This window comes from Ursus americanus, chromosome 21 (assembly GCF_024610735.1).
Source record: "Ursus americanus isolate L20-20 chromosome 21, mUrsAme1.1.p, whole genome shotgun sequence".
In the NCBI taxonomy this organism is placed as follows: domain Eukaryota; kingdom Metazoa; phylum Chordata; class Mammalia; order Carnivora; family Ursidae; genus Ursus; species Ursus americanus.
Window position 1 is genome coordinate 27,759,298 of NC_142147.1, and position 14,546 is coordinate 27,773,843.

Consider the following 14,546-nt stretch of genomic DNA (forward strand, 5'->3'; position numbering starts at 1 on the left):
GCATAGTACTAGCCCTTGCTGAGTGAGTTTGCTGCTTCAGGGGCCGGAAGAGAGGAGAATTCTGGAACCAGAGCTGGTGCACTCTGAGAGAGCGTCACTTATGGACCCACACGTCCCAGAAGTTCTGTCAGCATTCTTAAGGTCATAGCTGGTCCTCTGCAATGGAGCTTTAGGCTAAGCCCATCCCATCATGCCACCCAGAAAGAACTGGTGTCTTCCATCTGGTTTGCCAAGGGCCTGGAATCCTACTGGGTCGTGCATATGCAATGACTGCACAGACCCGTCCTACAGCCTTTCTTGCCGGTGAAGCAGTCGGTCACCCTGCTTCCTGGACCTCTTTCTTGCAGGTTCACAGTGCTGGCAGTTGGGTTATGACCTCTTCCCTAGCATTCTCTCCTCTATTCTCTTACAGAGGATGTGGGGATAGATGCTAGAGTTTTAAGTAAAGTCCTTTAACTTGGCCCGGGCCAAGGCCTAGCTGGAGTTTTGAGCCACAGCCACTGTGGCCTGGAAGTTTCTAGAAGGATAGCTTCTCCCTTCCCTAGGTATGCATTGGCAAGACTTGTATGTGCCCTGGCTCATCCCTTTCCATCATCCCCTGCTGGGGTCTAGTTAGGCCTCAGCCTTCTTACAGGTGGCCAGCCTTTGTGTGCATACAGGTAGAGGGGAGGGGATCTAGTAGAGGGAGTGTGTTGAGGCTAAGATTGTAGGTAGCAAGGCCCGGAAAAGCCTCAGAGAAGGTGACTTTTGAGTAGAGGCTGAGAACCCCATCCAGAGCCCCTTGCTATGGTCCAGGCTTGGAAAGGGGCAAGAAAGAGCAAAGGCAGAAAGCAGAAACACCAGTCCTGTTCCTTTCCCCAAAGTGAGGGCAGAAGTGGCCAGCAAGTTGTCAGGAATTCTGGTTTTGCTCTCCAGGGGCTGAGAGAAAGAGTGCTGGTTGGAATTTAGGGAGGGAATGCCCTGCTCCTCGCCACCATTTTGTATGAATCATACTCCTTTAGGAGAGCATTTGCCCTTTGCCTGCAGCTCCTGGAGCTTCCTTCTCAGTCTGCTGGTTCTTGCCTAGAATTGTTCCAGAAAGCTGTCTGGGTATGGTAGGTCATGTTTTCCTGGGCTGATTTTCTGCCACGTGGGTGCAGGGGTTGGGGAGAAGGTTGAAAGTTACCTGGAGAAACCACTTACTTCTCTTCCCTTTCATTCCCCTTGGTGAGGAGGATGGAGGGCAAGAAGACTCATCTAAACCTTCTCTTGGACCCACTCCCCTCACTGCAGGGTAGCAGGAGTATGTGTGTTTGTAGGGAGCCATTGTTGAGGAGGATTGGATTAATCCATGTTTCTGAGAAGAGCAAGGAGGGCTCTCTTTGGTAAGAGTGAGTGTGATGCAGAGCGTGGTCCTTTTTCCTAAGGTGGGCTGTAAGGTGAGGCTTGACTCATATCCTGCTTCTTGGAGCCCTCAGCTCTGTCCTCCACCAGTGCTCTGGCTGGCAGGTATTGCTCTGCTCTGCCCCTCCAAAGGCCTCTGGGATAGGCTGTGGAAACACATCATTAGATTCCACCTCTTTAGAGGGCAAGGCCTACAGTTGGGACTTGGAATGCCAGTCTCTGAGGTTATCTGCCCCATGATATACCCTTGGTAGGGCAGCCTTCCTAGGGGAAGCCTGGATGGCAGAACGAAGGGGCCCTAGGTGGCAGGAAGGCTGGAGGGGCTGGGGGAGTCCTCAAAACAGATGAACTCCGTTCTCTGCTCTTTGACAGAGCAAGAGCCACAGGGCTATAGAAGGAAGGGTTTTGCTAAGGGGCAGTGCTGTAGCTATCCAAGGAGGAAGAGGACTGGGGTCCTTTCCATGGGGTCTGCCACTTCTCGGTGGTGATACATATTTGTTGAACAAATACACCCTCTGCTTTTCTCTTGAGATTCAAAGCATACCCCAGGCATTCAGACAAGTGCAGAAGGAGAAGGAAGCCCCAGCAGCTTTTCCGCGACTCTTTGGTTATACATCTGTGGTATGACTGAGATCTGAACCATTAACAGTGACGAATAGCCAAGCCACCTGGCACTTTGAACATTATCTCTAAAGAAAATCAGAGCGGACCATAGGGACCTTAGTCCCCTGTCCCTGAGAGGTAGTACAATCAAGTTTAATTGTCCCAGGGAGGCAGAGTTGAGCAGTATGATCTAAGCTCCCAGCTTTCCAGACTCCTTTGGCTTGCCCTGGGCCACCATTCCTTCACCCCACTCCTGCTTCCTCCAGAAGTCCCCAGAGAAACTTAGATTTACTTTCTAATCTCCTGCCTTCAGGGTCTTCCACCTGTCTCCTGCCTCTCTTACTGTCTGAGGTTTTCAGCCCTATGGAGAAACTCCTTATTAACTTTATCTTTTCTAGAATCTTGCTGCCGACTGTGGCTAGAGAGCCCATAGACAGCTATGGTTGAGCCTCGGAGAGCTGTTTAGAACCAGCTCAGGGCAGGCCTGTGTTCTGTATGCTCTAATGAAGCGGCAGTCAGGGAAGACAGGCCCTGTGACCCACAAGCTCTGCCACAGGACAGACACAACACTCCTTGCTGTGAAGTCTGGGGTAAGGGTCAGCCAGGGCAGAGCTGACTATGAGACCTCAGGTCTACATGTCCACCCCGCCTCCCTGGAAGCTGCTCCCTGCCAAGGTGGGGAGAAGGGGCAGTGCCTGTGGTTAGCCAGGAAAGGAAGCTCTTGAGCAAGACTCTGGTGGTGCTGGCCCAGGAGCAGGGGGAGGGGGCTGCTGAGGAATCTGAACCAGGGCTATGCAGTGGGGGCTGTCCTCATGATGCCTATCCAAGGACGTGGGGCACCACCCCCAAAGAGTTGCCCAAACTGGGGCTGACAGAACTATTACCCTAAACCTACCCAACCCAGGCATTGATCTAGAAGCTTTATGCCTTTCATCCTCATAGAAACCCTTACAGAGATGGATGATACTCCCATTTTACAGATAAGGACACAGATTGGAGAGGTTAAATGGTGAATAGCTGACAAGTGGTGATGCCAGAATGTGAGTCCAAGTTTTTCCTGGTGCTTTCTTCTTCTGGGATGCTTGACGGGAAAGGGGCTTTGAGCTGGGGTGAATAGATGGGAGATCTCCCAAGCCCTGGCTAGGAAGAACTACAGCCAGTTGCCCGCAGTGCCTGGGGAATGACTGGAGAGAGTTCCATTTTAGCAGCCCTGGTGTGTCTCTGCTGACAGAAATTTAAGAGTGGGTCACTTTGACCATTTACACACACACCTTTCCCATTGCCTCTGACTTGTTAAATCTCGTTTGTACCTGAGGCCACATGTTTCTTGGTAGTCCACAAGAAATTGGAGAAAGCTTTTATTTCTAGAACATCAGGACTGTAAGAGTGGAGGCAGAATATAATTATCACTTCCATCTGCATCCTTATATAATGATTTATAAAATGATTTCAAAGTATTTCTTCATTACCATGACTTCCTCTGATTCTTATAATCCTGAGGTTATATGTGGAGATGATACTCAGCTGGACAAGTATTTTTTGATGCCTGTTATATGTAGGCCAGGGCTAGGTCCCACAGTGATACAGAAATGATGAATTAAATAATATGGTCTCTGCACAATCAGAGTTTATATTTTGAGTGAAGGAGGTGGACATGTACGTGTCTTTTTTAGGCTCTGTATAAGATCTTAATAAATATGGCCCAGATTTGGCCTGTGGTCCAAACTAGTTCATAACCCCTAGAGGATAGGGTATAGTGAGAGATGAAACTTAGGAGGTGGCCTGGTTTGGGGGTCTCTGAATGCTATGCTAAAGAGCCTGGCCTTGGCCCTTATGGGCACCCCATCTCATATGCTTTCAGATGCAGGAGGATGATGAGTTTGTTAAGTCTGAAGTGCCATACAGGCATGCTAAAGAGGCTGTTGAGAATGTAGGTCCAAAACTCAGAGTATGGGCACCTGGATGGTTCAGTTGGTTAAGCATCTGCCTTCGGCTCAGGTCATGATCCCAGGGTTCTGGGATTGAATCCCACATTGGGCTCCGTGCTCAGCAGGGAGCCTGCTTCTCCCTTTGCCTGCTGCTCCCCCTGCTTGCGCACGCTCTCTCTCTCTGACAAATAAATAAATAAAATCTTAAAAAATATATAAAACAAAACCCAGAGTAGAAGGGTAGCAACGAATTTGGAAGGGGATGGGGCAAAGAAGCAGAAAAGGGCTGAAGGCAGAACCTTTGGGATGCATTACAAGCCGAAAGAAATAAGGAAGTATCTAAGTCAAGAAAGTACATTGCAGTGACTTAGAAGTCAAAGTGGTGGTCAGCAGGAAAAACAGGAGATAGTCAGTGAAGAAGAGGGTGAAGGTAGGATTGCTTTCTCCTGATTGTTCAAGAATCTTGGCCTCAAAAGAAAAAGTGGCTGGGGTGCCTGGGTGGCTCGGTCGGTTGGGTGTCTGCCTTCAGCTGGGGTCGTGATCCCAGCTCCCTCTCTCTCTGCCCCTCCTCCCTGCTTGTGTTTTCTCTCTCTCTCCCCCCCCCCAATAAATTAATTAAATCTTTAAAAAAAAGAAAAAAGAAAAAGTGCCTGGTGACAGCCTAGGCTAGAATTTGGCTCCTGAATCCACTACACTCCTGAGTCCTCCATTTGTTTACTTGTTCGTTTGTTTATTTATTTATTTACATAAGACCTACACTCAACGTGGGGCTTGAACTCATGACCCCGAGATCAAGAGTTGCCTGCTCTTCCAGCTGAGCCAGCCAGGCGCCCCAATCCACTGATCTTCTGATGTAATTGAAACTGAAGGCTGGGCCTGCTGCAGGCAGGCTGGGAACTCAGAGTCAGATGGGCCTTTCATCAAGGGTGTCCTTACAACCAATATGCATTTTTCCCTGGCCAGAAAAAAGACTGCAACGTGGTCAAGTGGTATAGAAGAGAAGCTGACAGCTTGGGTGGCCTTCCCCTGTGAAGGCCTGGTCAGACCACATCTGAAAGATCCTATTTGCATGTCTACCCACACATCCCTACCCCCAAGGTAGACTGTAATGAAAATGGGGTGGGGATGGGAGAACAGTTTTAATTGGGACTCTTGATCAGTTTACTCCCGGCTATCTCAGTCTGCTTCCTTTGGAGTGCTGGCTGGAGTTCTGTGAATCTCGTTAGAGATGGTTTGATATGCCTTCCCAGGAGACTGGTATTGGCAGGGATCCCCAGTTCCTTGGTACAGATGGTTTAATCCAACTCATCCAGTCAAGATGGCACTGTAAATTTATATCTAAACACATAGCAGTAATACACAAAAAGATAAATTCTAAAAACATAGTCATACACTCCCCCTCCTTCCCCACACATGAAACGACAAACATCCCTGTAATGAGAAATGGAGCAGGAACACAAAGAGGAGAGCAGGGCTGAAGCTGCAGGCCTGCTGGTCTCTGAGTCTGGAAGCAGGAAGAAGCAGCTGGAAATCTGGAGTAACAGAGCTGTAAAGTTCTCCACATGAAGCATAGAGTTAAGAGTTTGTACACTGCTTGAACCCAGGGGCTGGGAAAGTAGGCTGAAAAAAGTTGCTTCCAACCCTGCCCTGGAGCTACAATTTATTATAAAGATGCTTATCTAGGGAGAAAGAGCCTCACATCCTGGACCTAAGCTGAGTGACTGCTGTAAGACATGATTCTAGCCTGGGAGAGCCAGAGGACCTGGGGAGACCCCTAAATGGGGAGGCAAAGTAAAATATAAGAGAGAAGATGAATTTATACACCAGAGTTTTGAAACGTGAGGAAAACTAATGAGAAAAAAGAACCAATAAAAATCAAAGAAAAATTTACCCCAGAAGAAATGAAAATAACAGAGTAATTAGAAAATGTCTTTAATATAAATAGGTTAAGGACCCTCAGAGAGATAAAGAAACATGAAATCCTTTAAAGAAAAGAAAGTGAAGTTATGAGTACCTGGCTGGCTCAGTCAGCAGAACATGTGACTCTTGTGACTCTTGATCTTGGGGTCGTGAGTTCAAGTCCCATGTTGGGTGTGGAGCCTACTTTAAAAAAAGAAAGAAAGAGGGGCGCCTGGGTGGCGCAGTCGTTAAGCGTCTGCCTTCGGCTCAGGGCGTGATCCCGGCATTCTGGGATCGAGCCCCACATCAGGCTTCTCCGCTGGGAGCCTGCTTCTTCCTCTCCCACTCCCCCTGCTTGTGTTCCCTCTCTCGCTGGCTGTCTCTCTCTGTCGAATAAATAAAATCTTAAAAAAAAAAGAAAGAAAGAAAGTGAAGTTATGAAAGGAAAAAGAAACAGGAAAATGTCAGCATGAAAAGTACTAAAAATTCTAGCTCTGAGAAATAGTGTCGTTTGAATTTTAAACAATAGATAGAGCTCTGTCCTGGACACAGAGGATCCATGAATTGGAAGCCGACATTGAGGACTCCATCCAGAAGGCAGCACAGACATGGAGGATAGATTGAGAGGCTTTAGCATACATCTAATAGGATTTCCAGATATGAGTCAAGAAAATGGTCAAGAATTAGTATTTGAAGAGAGAATGGCTGAGAATTCTAGAACTGAAGAAATAACATGAATACCAAACAATAAATAGATATCTGGGCATAATATAGTGAAACAGCAGGCAAGAATAAAGAGGAAATATTAAAAACTACCAGAGAAAACAAGAATTCAGAGGAGTGACAATCAGCTGACGTACATCTCATCAATGTTAGACACCAGAAGGTGATAGAGGGGTATTTTAGGGAAGCTAGAACTCTCCACCCACTATCATTCAAGAATGAGGTGAAATAAAGGTATTTCTGGACATACTAAAGCAGTTTTATCACCTACAGACCTTTGCTAAAAGATCTACCGAAGGTATGGTTCATTAAGAAGAAAAGTAAACCCAGGGAAAGGAGCTCATCATCATGAGCACAGAAATTGACACATAATGTTGATAAATTTAATTAACTATAGGACAATATATCAGGATGCTTTCTGCTATAAGTAACAGAATAACCCACAGTGACTTAAACTGTAGGAAAGAAAAAACTTAATTCGTTTATAATGAGAAATATGGAGGTAAGGAATTCCAGAGTTGAGGCAGTGGTCCAGTACTGACAAGAAGGACCCTGGATCATTCCGTCTTCCTTCTCTCCCATCCTCAGGGTGTAAGATCTCTCTCCTCATGGTTTTGAGATGACTGGTGCAACTCCAGGCATATTATTTCCCCGTAACATCCCAAGCCGGAAGGCAAGGAGATGCTAGCCGAAAGGAAGCTTTTGAATGTGCCTCTTTTTCAGGGAGACTCCCAAGAAAGCCCCTGCAGACATCTCTTTATGTCTCATTGGCCTGAGCTGGTCCATCCTTAGACCAATTCCCAACGATAGGGAACAGGCTTACTGTGGTTGGCTTTGACCAGGTTCGCCTCATCTCCTGGGACTGGCTCCTTTGTTGCCTGAGCAAAATCGGGATTCTGTTGGCAAGAAAAAAAGGGGATTAGCTGCTGATAGGCAATCAACAGTGCCTGCCACAGATGGCAAAACACACAAAAATCCAGTGTCTGGTTTGTTTTTTAATTAATGAAAAAAAGGAAAACAAATTGTTGGCCATACGGTCAGGGAAGAATAAGGTTAGAATGAAGTAGGGAATTTTATTGTTAAATCACACCAGTTGCTGCCTTGTTCAAGGGAATAGCGCTGCTGAAAACTTTTGGACTTCATTAAAAAAAAAAGTATACTAACAATGTAAGATAACCACTAAAAAAAGAGAAGTATAATTCCCAAGCCAAGAGGGAAAAGAATGGTGGGATCAGGGGTAGCATAGTGTGTCAGTCCAACAGAAGTCAGGGAAGGCAAAAAGAACTAAAGAAACAGTAAAGAGAGCACACTAAGGTAATAACAGAAGTCCAAATGCATAAATGCAATGGATCACATTCATGTTTTAAGAATAAACGTATGGGCACCTGGGTGGGTCAGTCGGTTAAGTGTCTGCCTTTGGCCCAGGTCGTTATCCCAGGGTTCTGGGATCGAGTCCTGCAAGGAGCCCGCTTCTCCCTCTCCCTCTGCCTGCCGCTCCCCTTGCTTGTGTACATTCTCTCGCTCTCTGTCAAATAAATAAAATCGTTTTTAAAAACCCTATCATATTGTATAAAAAGCAAATAAGTGGCCTGAAGCATGGAGAGACCTGTCAGTGAGACTCAGGGACTTACTAGGAATGGCTCTGGCTGTTGTCACTGCCAAGTTCTGTTCTTTAAATGACTTTCTCTTCCTTGCCTCATCTTTCCTCCTCTCTCCCCAACTGTTTCTGTCTGGCCTTGTCTGCCTCACTCTTCATATAACGTTTTTCTTTTTTTTTTTTTAAATATTTTATTTATTTATTCATTCGACAGAGAGAGACAGCCAGCGAGAGAGGGAACACAAGCAGGGGGAGTGGGAGAGGAAGAAGCAGGCTCACAGCGGAAGAGCCTGATGTGGGGCTCGATCCCATAACGCCAGGATCACGCCCTGAGCCGAAGGCAGACGCTTAACCGCTGTGCCACCCAGGCGCCCCCATATAACGTTTTTCTAGACTTTGCTTCCTGCCCTAGTATGGATGTGTATAGCGAATTCCTGGGCTTTTCTCCTACAGGAACGAACGCCACTGGGACCCCTTGAGTGTGGAGCAGAGCTCGGCCAGAGCGGAGCCGGAAGTTGCTCGGAAGGAGCCCCGCATCCCAGGGCTCCCCTGCCCCACCCTCTCCCATCCCCCAGAGCCTGGCATTCCTCCCCCAGAGCCTACCTCTTAAGGTGCAACATTGATCCTCTCATAGTGAAGACTGATGGGTTACTTTTCTAGGACCTGTTTGGAAGTTAGCCAGAGTGATGACCATGGGCTTGAGGAAATCTGTTCGCTCCCTTGCTCTCTGGTTTCCTGACTGGTAACCCTGAGCAGCAGCAGCAGAAATACAGAGCTGAGGGCTCAGAGTGGATGTGCAGTCAAGGAAGGGAGGCACTCGAGAGGCAGAGGCTGCCTGAGGGTGTATAACTGGGGCGCCAGGAGGGCCTGAGTCACTAGGAGAACTATGATGGGTCTCTGCCAGGGGCTGGTGCCAGGATGTTGCAATGAGATGACTTCACTTAGCCGAACATGCAGAGGGGAAGCGACCAGTTCTCAGGCACATCAAGGGCATGCCTCCCTGGGTTTGAGATGTGTGTCAGGTCTCTTCCTCAAGATAATGACTGCCCCCCCCCCCAGGCACCTTCTGCCAGGGTAGGCTGTTGCCACACCCAGGAGGCGGGGAGTTTGCTGGGTTGCTAGGCTGGCAGGGATCTGGGGGCATAGAGAACCCTTCAATTGTTGTACCCCAGTTAGTGGGAAGAACCTCTGTGGTAGCCAGTGGGTGCTTGTGACAGGAGCACTGGCCTTGGAGCCATCAGACCTGGAGTGGCATTAAAGCTCTGTCACTTACCGCCTGGCTGACCTCGTTCAGTTAGTCTTGGGATTTCTGTGAATACTGAGAGGCTATGCCCCCAAATGCTCAGAAACCCATATAACATCATGCGATGTGAGTAATCTGTGGTTTGATGCCTTTACGTTGAGGCTCTGGGACACATCCTCAGGCTGTGTGTCAGTGGGTGGAAAGAGGGTACTTTGTCAGCATCTTGCTGTGTTTTTTTCCCTTCTCCCCACCCCTTCCAGATTCAGGCCTCCCCTTCCCCCCATCCTCTGAGCCTTATTTTGACATTTCTTTTCTCTGCCTGCCAAGAAGATTGTGTTCAGCTGCGCTGGTCTGAGGCTGTGCTATCCTGTGCTTCATTAGGTTAATTCGATGGCTTGTCTCCTGGGAACTGACCAGAGAAAGGCTCTAAAGCTGCCCTACCCTCCAAAAGCCAGTCTCCCCCGCCCCGTTCTTTTGGGGCAGACTTTGCTGCTTGATCCCATATGCCTGCTTTTCCTCTGCTCTATCTTCGAGTTAAAGACCCCCTTTAGCTTCCATTGGTTGCTCAAGCGTGCATCCCTTGGTTGGTAGAAGACTCTAGGGGAGGGAAACCATCCATTATTCAAGGTCCTTGCTGCCCCTGACCTTCTGGATTATGGTCGCCAGTTCCTCTGTTCAGCCTCAGTATCTCAAGCTCGGCCAGCCATTCAGGGGACATGTATTGTTGAATGGTCTCACCAGATTTGCTAAATTTGTGGCCACAAACCAGTCAGAAGACCCAGCACTGCTCTGCGACCTACTAAATTTCCCGTGTATCCTAGAGGACTGTTTCACATCTGGTCTCTGTCAGTCTCCAACCCCATCAATAAAGAGACCCTCCTCAGTTTCCTACTACCGAATCACTCCCTGTGTCTGCGCCCCACACTCTGCTTTGCCTCCTGTTTCTCAGGTAGACCTTCCCCTTGTAGGCACTGGCTCCCATCCCTTCTTACTACTCAAGGATTTTGCTTCTTGGCTGTCCTCTCTTTTCCCTGCAGCATTAACTTTTCCCTGTACCAGCATACAAACATTCTGCAGTATCTCCCAACTTAGCTCCCCCATTCTACTTTATCCCATTCCCCCCCTTTTTTTTTTTCAGTAACAACTTTATTGAGTTATAATTTGCATATCATACAGTTCACCCATTTCAAGTGTACAATCCAGTGGATTTTAGCCTATTCACATGGTTATACAACCATCACCACAAACAATTTTAGAACATTTCATCACCTAGAAGGCAATGCCTAACCCATTAGCCATCGCTCCCTATCTCTCCCCAACTCCCCACCCTAGGCAACGACTATCTGCTTTATGGATTTGCCTAGTCTGGAAATTTTATATCATATATATATATATATTCTTTAAAGAATGAAAATTTAAAATGCTATTTCCACCACCTAGATTAAGGAGTAATGCATTACACAGTACTTCTGAAGGCTCTGTAGGCCCCTCCTTGATCTTATCTATCTTCCTGTCCCTCCAGAGGAATTTCCTGCATTTCCATGATTTCTTTTATTTTCTGTATTGTTTTATCTCCTGTATAGAGAGGCATACACTTAGCTTTGCCTACTTTCTAATTTTTAATGAACTCCTACTATTGACATTCATCCATGACTTACTCTTCTTGCTCAACATGAATAGTTTTTTGGTCACATTCATCCCTACTGATGTCTGAAACTAGGGTTCATTCATTTTTTTTTCTGTTTGCAGTTTTCAGCTTTTGCCCAGTGGTGTCTTGAACATCCTTGTATGTCTCTTGGTGCACATGTCCGTATGTACCTGGTAGTAGAAATAGTAGAGTGGATTACAAACCCATCAGAAAGGTCTTAAATTTTAAAAACAGAAAATTTCAAGGACATGGAACAAATTGAATTCTTGTACATTACTGGTGGAAATGTAAAATGCTACAATGACTTTGGAAAACTATTTGATAATTTCTAGTAAAAGTTTAGCATACACCTACCTACCCAACAATTCCACTCCTAGGTATTTACCCAAGAGAAATAAGAGTAGGTGTCCACAAAAAGACTTATACAAGAAGTTCAGGGCGGTTTTATGCATAACAACTCCAAATTGGAAGCAACTCAAATGTCTAAATGTGGGAAAGAACAGATTACAGACATGTACAGTATGGATGAGTCCCCAAAACATTGCACTGAGCGAAAGAAGCCAGATACACAAGAGTAGATAATAATGTGTTTATATGAATTTCAAGAGCAAATAAGTGTAATATATGGTGAGAGAACTGGGTATTGACTAGAAAGGAACACAAGGGAATTAACTCTTTGAGGTAATCGAAATGCTCCATGTTTTCTAATGGATACATTGTACCATGTACACAGGTAAAAATTCGTCAAGCTTTACATTGAAAGACCTCTGCGTTTTATTACATATGAATTAAACCCCAGTGGAAAAAAAAACATTATCACAAGTGGGGGTGAGATTTGGGGTGAAAATGAAACCCTATACTTAACCTGTTGTCAGGGTTCACCTTAAGCTTTAAATCTGCTTAAAATTACAAGCAGGCAGAACTCACTGGATTTGTTATGATTCTAAATATTCAGCCTTTCAGTGAGAAAAACCATTCATTCTCACGCAAACCTGAGGAAGATTAATCTCTGAAGATGTCCACACAAAGGAAGTCGTAAAATAAATTAACCCAGGACAGCTGGGGGAACTTTCTAGTCTCACATTCTGTTCCCACACCATGTTTTCTGGAGAAAGATGGTTTTTCATTTCTCTTTTAAAAAACATAAAACACCACTGGGATATACTTATGTCTGTCTTTATTAAGTAATGCCAAATTATCTTCCAAAGAATTGTACCAATTTATTGTCCCAACAGTGGTGTGTTAGTGTTCTTTTTTTCAATTCTTTTTTTTTTTTAATTTATCTGAGAGAGAGAGCACAGTGGAGGGGAGTGGCAGAGGCAGGGAGAGGCAGACTCCCCAGTGAGCAGGGAGCCAGATGCAGGGCTCGATCCCAGGACTCTGGGATCATGACCTGAGCTAAAGGCAGATGCTTACCTGACTGAACCACCCAGGTGCCCTGTGTGAGTGTTCTTAATACTCTATATCCTCTCCCAGATCTTGGTACTGTTTTTTTTTTTTAATTTTCCCATAAAAATCCTAGAAGAGATCTCAGGCAGTAATGTCTATGACATTGGCCATAGCAACATTTTTCTAGATATGTCTCCTGAGGCAAGGGAAATAAAAGCAAAAATAAACTACTGGGATTACATCAAAATAAAAAGCTTCTGCACAATGAAGTTAACAATCAACAAAACTAAAAGGCAGCCTGCAGAATAGTAGAAGATATTTGCAAATAACATATCCAATAAAGGTTTAGTATCCAAAATATACAAAGAACTGATACAATTCAAAATCCCAAAAATAAATAATAGGCAGAAGACATGAACAGATATTTCTCCAAAGAAGACATCCAGATGGCCAATAGACACATGAAAAGATGCTCGACATCACTCATCATCAGGGAAATGCAAATCAGAACCACAATGAGATACCACCTCACACTTGTCAGAATGGCTACAACCAAAAACACAAGAAACAACAAGTGTTGGTGAGAATGTGGAGAAAAAGGAAACTTCGTGCACTGATGGTGGGAATGCAAGCTGGTGCAGCCACTGTGGAAAACAGTATGAAGATTCCTCAAAAAGTTAAAAATAGAACTACCCTATGATCCAGCAATCACACTACTAGGTATTTACCCAAAGAATATAAAAACACTAATTCAAAGGGATACAAGCACCCGTATGTTTATCGCAGCATTATTTACAATAGCCAAATTACGGAAGCAGCCCAAATGTCCACTGATAGATGAATGGATAAAAAAGATGTGGTGTGTATGTACAATGGAATATTATTCACCCATAGAAAAGAATGCAGTCTCTCCATTTGCAATGACATTGGTGCAGCTGGAGAGTATAATGCTAAGCGAAGTCAGTCAGTCAGAGAAACAAATACCATATGATCTCAGTCATATGTGGAATTTAAAAAACAAAACAAACTAGCAAAGGAAAAAAGAGAGAGAGAGAAACCAAGAAACAGACTCTTAGCTACAGAGAACAAACAGATGGTTACCAGAAGGGAGGTGGGTGCTGGGATGGGTGAAACAGGTGATGGGGATTAAGGAGTGCACTTGTCCTGATGAGCACAGGGTGATGTACAGAATTGCTGAATCACTATTTTGTACACCTGAAACTAATATAACACTCTATGTTAACTATACTGGAATTAAAATTTTTAAAAATTCCTCCAAGAGCCCATGTTAAAATGTAAATCAGGTTATGACACAGCCTTCTTCAAAACCCTGCCATCAGATTTGTAATAAATCCTAATCCCTTCAAAGAGGTCTGTGACCTGCCCTCAGCCCTCTGCGCCTTCCTCTCCGCCGCCCTTGCCACCCTCGCCGGCTTCTTGGGCCTTGTTGTTCTCTGTTTTAACAGGTCAGGCTTGTTTCCTTCTCATTCTCTTTGCACTCTTTGTTTTCTCTCATACCTCCCTGTAATTTCCCTTTGTATTTGCACCTAGACGAGAAGCTCCGTGAGGACAGGATGGGTGTGTCTTGTCCCACACTGTCCCCGTGGCCCAGCGCTGGCCCATTAAGTATCAGTGGAATGAACAAACAAGTCCCCAACAGCCAGGTGGCCCCAGAAGACTGGCCTGCTTCCCTTTGTGGGTACCAGAGTGTGTGTGCTCCCTCCAACTTTTTTATATTGGTGTGTGTATGCATGAGCTTAATGTGAATGATCACGGCAGCTGCGAGGGGAGAAATCAGAGTTAGGCCGTGGGCAATTGGAAAGCATGAGATTCCACTGGAGGAAACAGTGTGCATGAAAGCACTTCACAAGGATTAACGCTGGGTGACTTCTGGGATTTGGGGTGCCAAATGTCTAGGGGCCTCTGATGTTTCTTAGTCTCAGCAGCAGTTCCTCCCTGTGTCTCTGCCCTCAGCACATGTTGATCTGCTCAAACTCCTGGGAACAGCTTGGCCGTGGGGTTCACAAAGCAAGGGCTTTTCCTGGGGACTCCACTTCTTTGCTCTTCCCAAACACGCTGACAAAACTAGGGCCTTTCCTCTCCCCCACAAAGCAGCTGGTTACCTCAGGTGCC

General features: G+C 45.8%; 1 protein-coding gene across 7 annotated transcripts in view; it reads left to right on the forward strand.

Annotated features, from left to right (window-relative positions):
* Positions 1–14,546, forward strand: part of ST3GAL2 (ST3 beta-galactoside alpha-2,3-sialyltransferase 2) — a 52,046-nt gene that overhangs the window by 14,525 nt on the left and 22,975 nt on the right. For 2 of the 7 annotated variants that reach the window (XM_087870602.1, XM_045810256.2), the window contains exon 2: positions 13,965–14,108. The exons of the other annotated variants lie outside the window; for them this stretch is intronic. The gene's annotated coding sequence lies outside the window, so the exon portion shown is untranslated. The remainder of the gene's footprint in view (positions 1–13,964; positions 14,109–14,546) is intronic. 7 annotated transcript variants of the gene reach the window in all.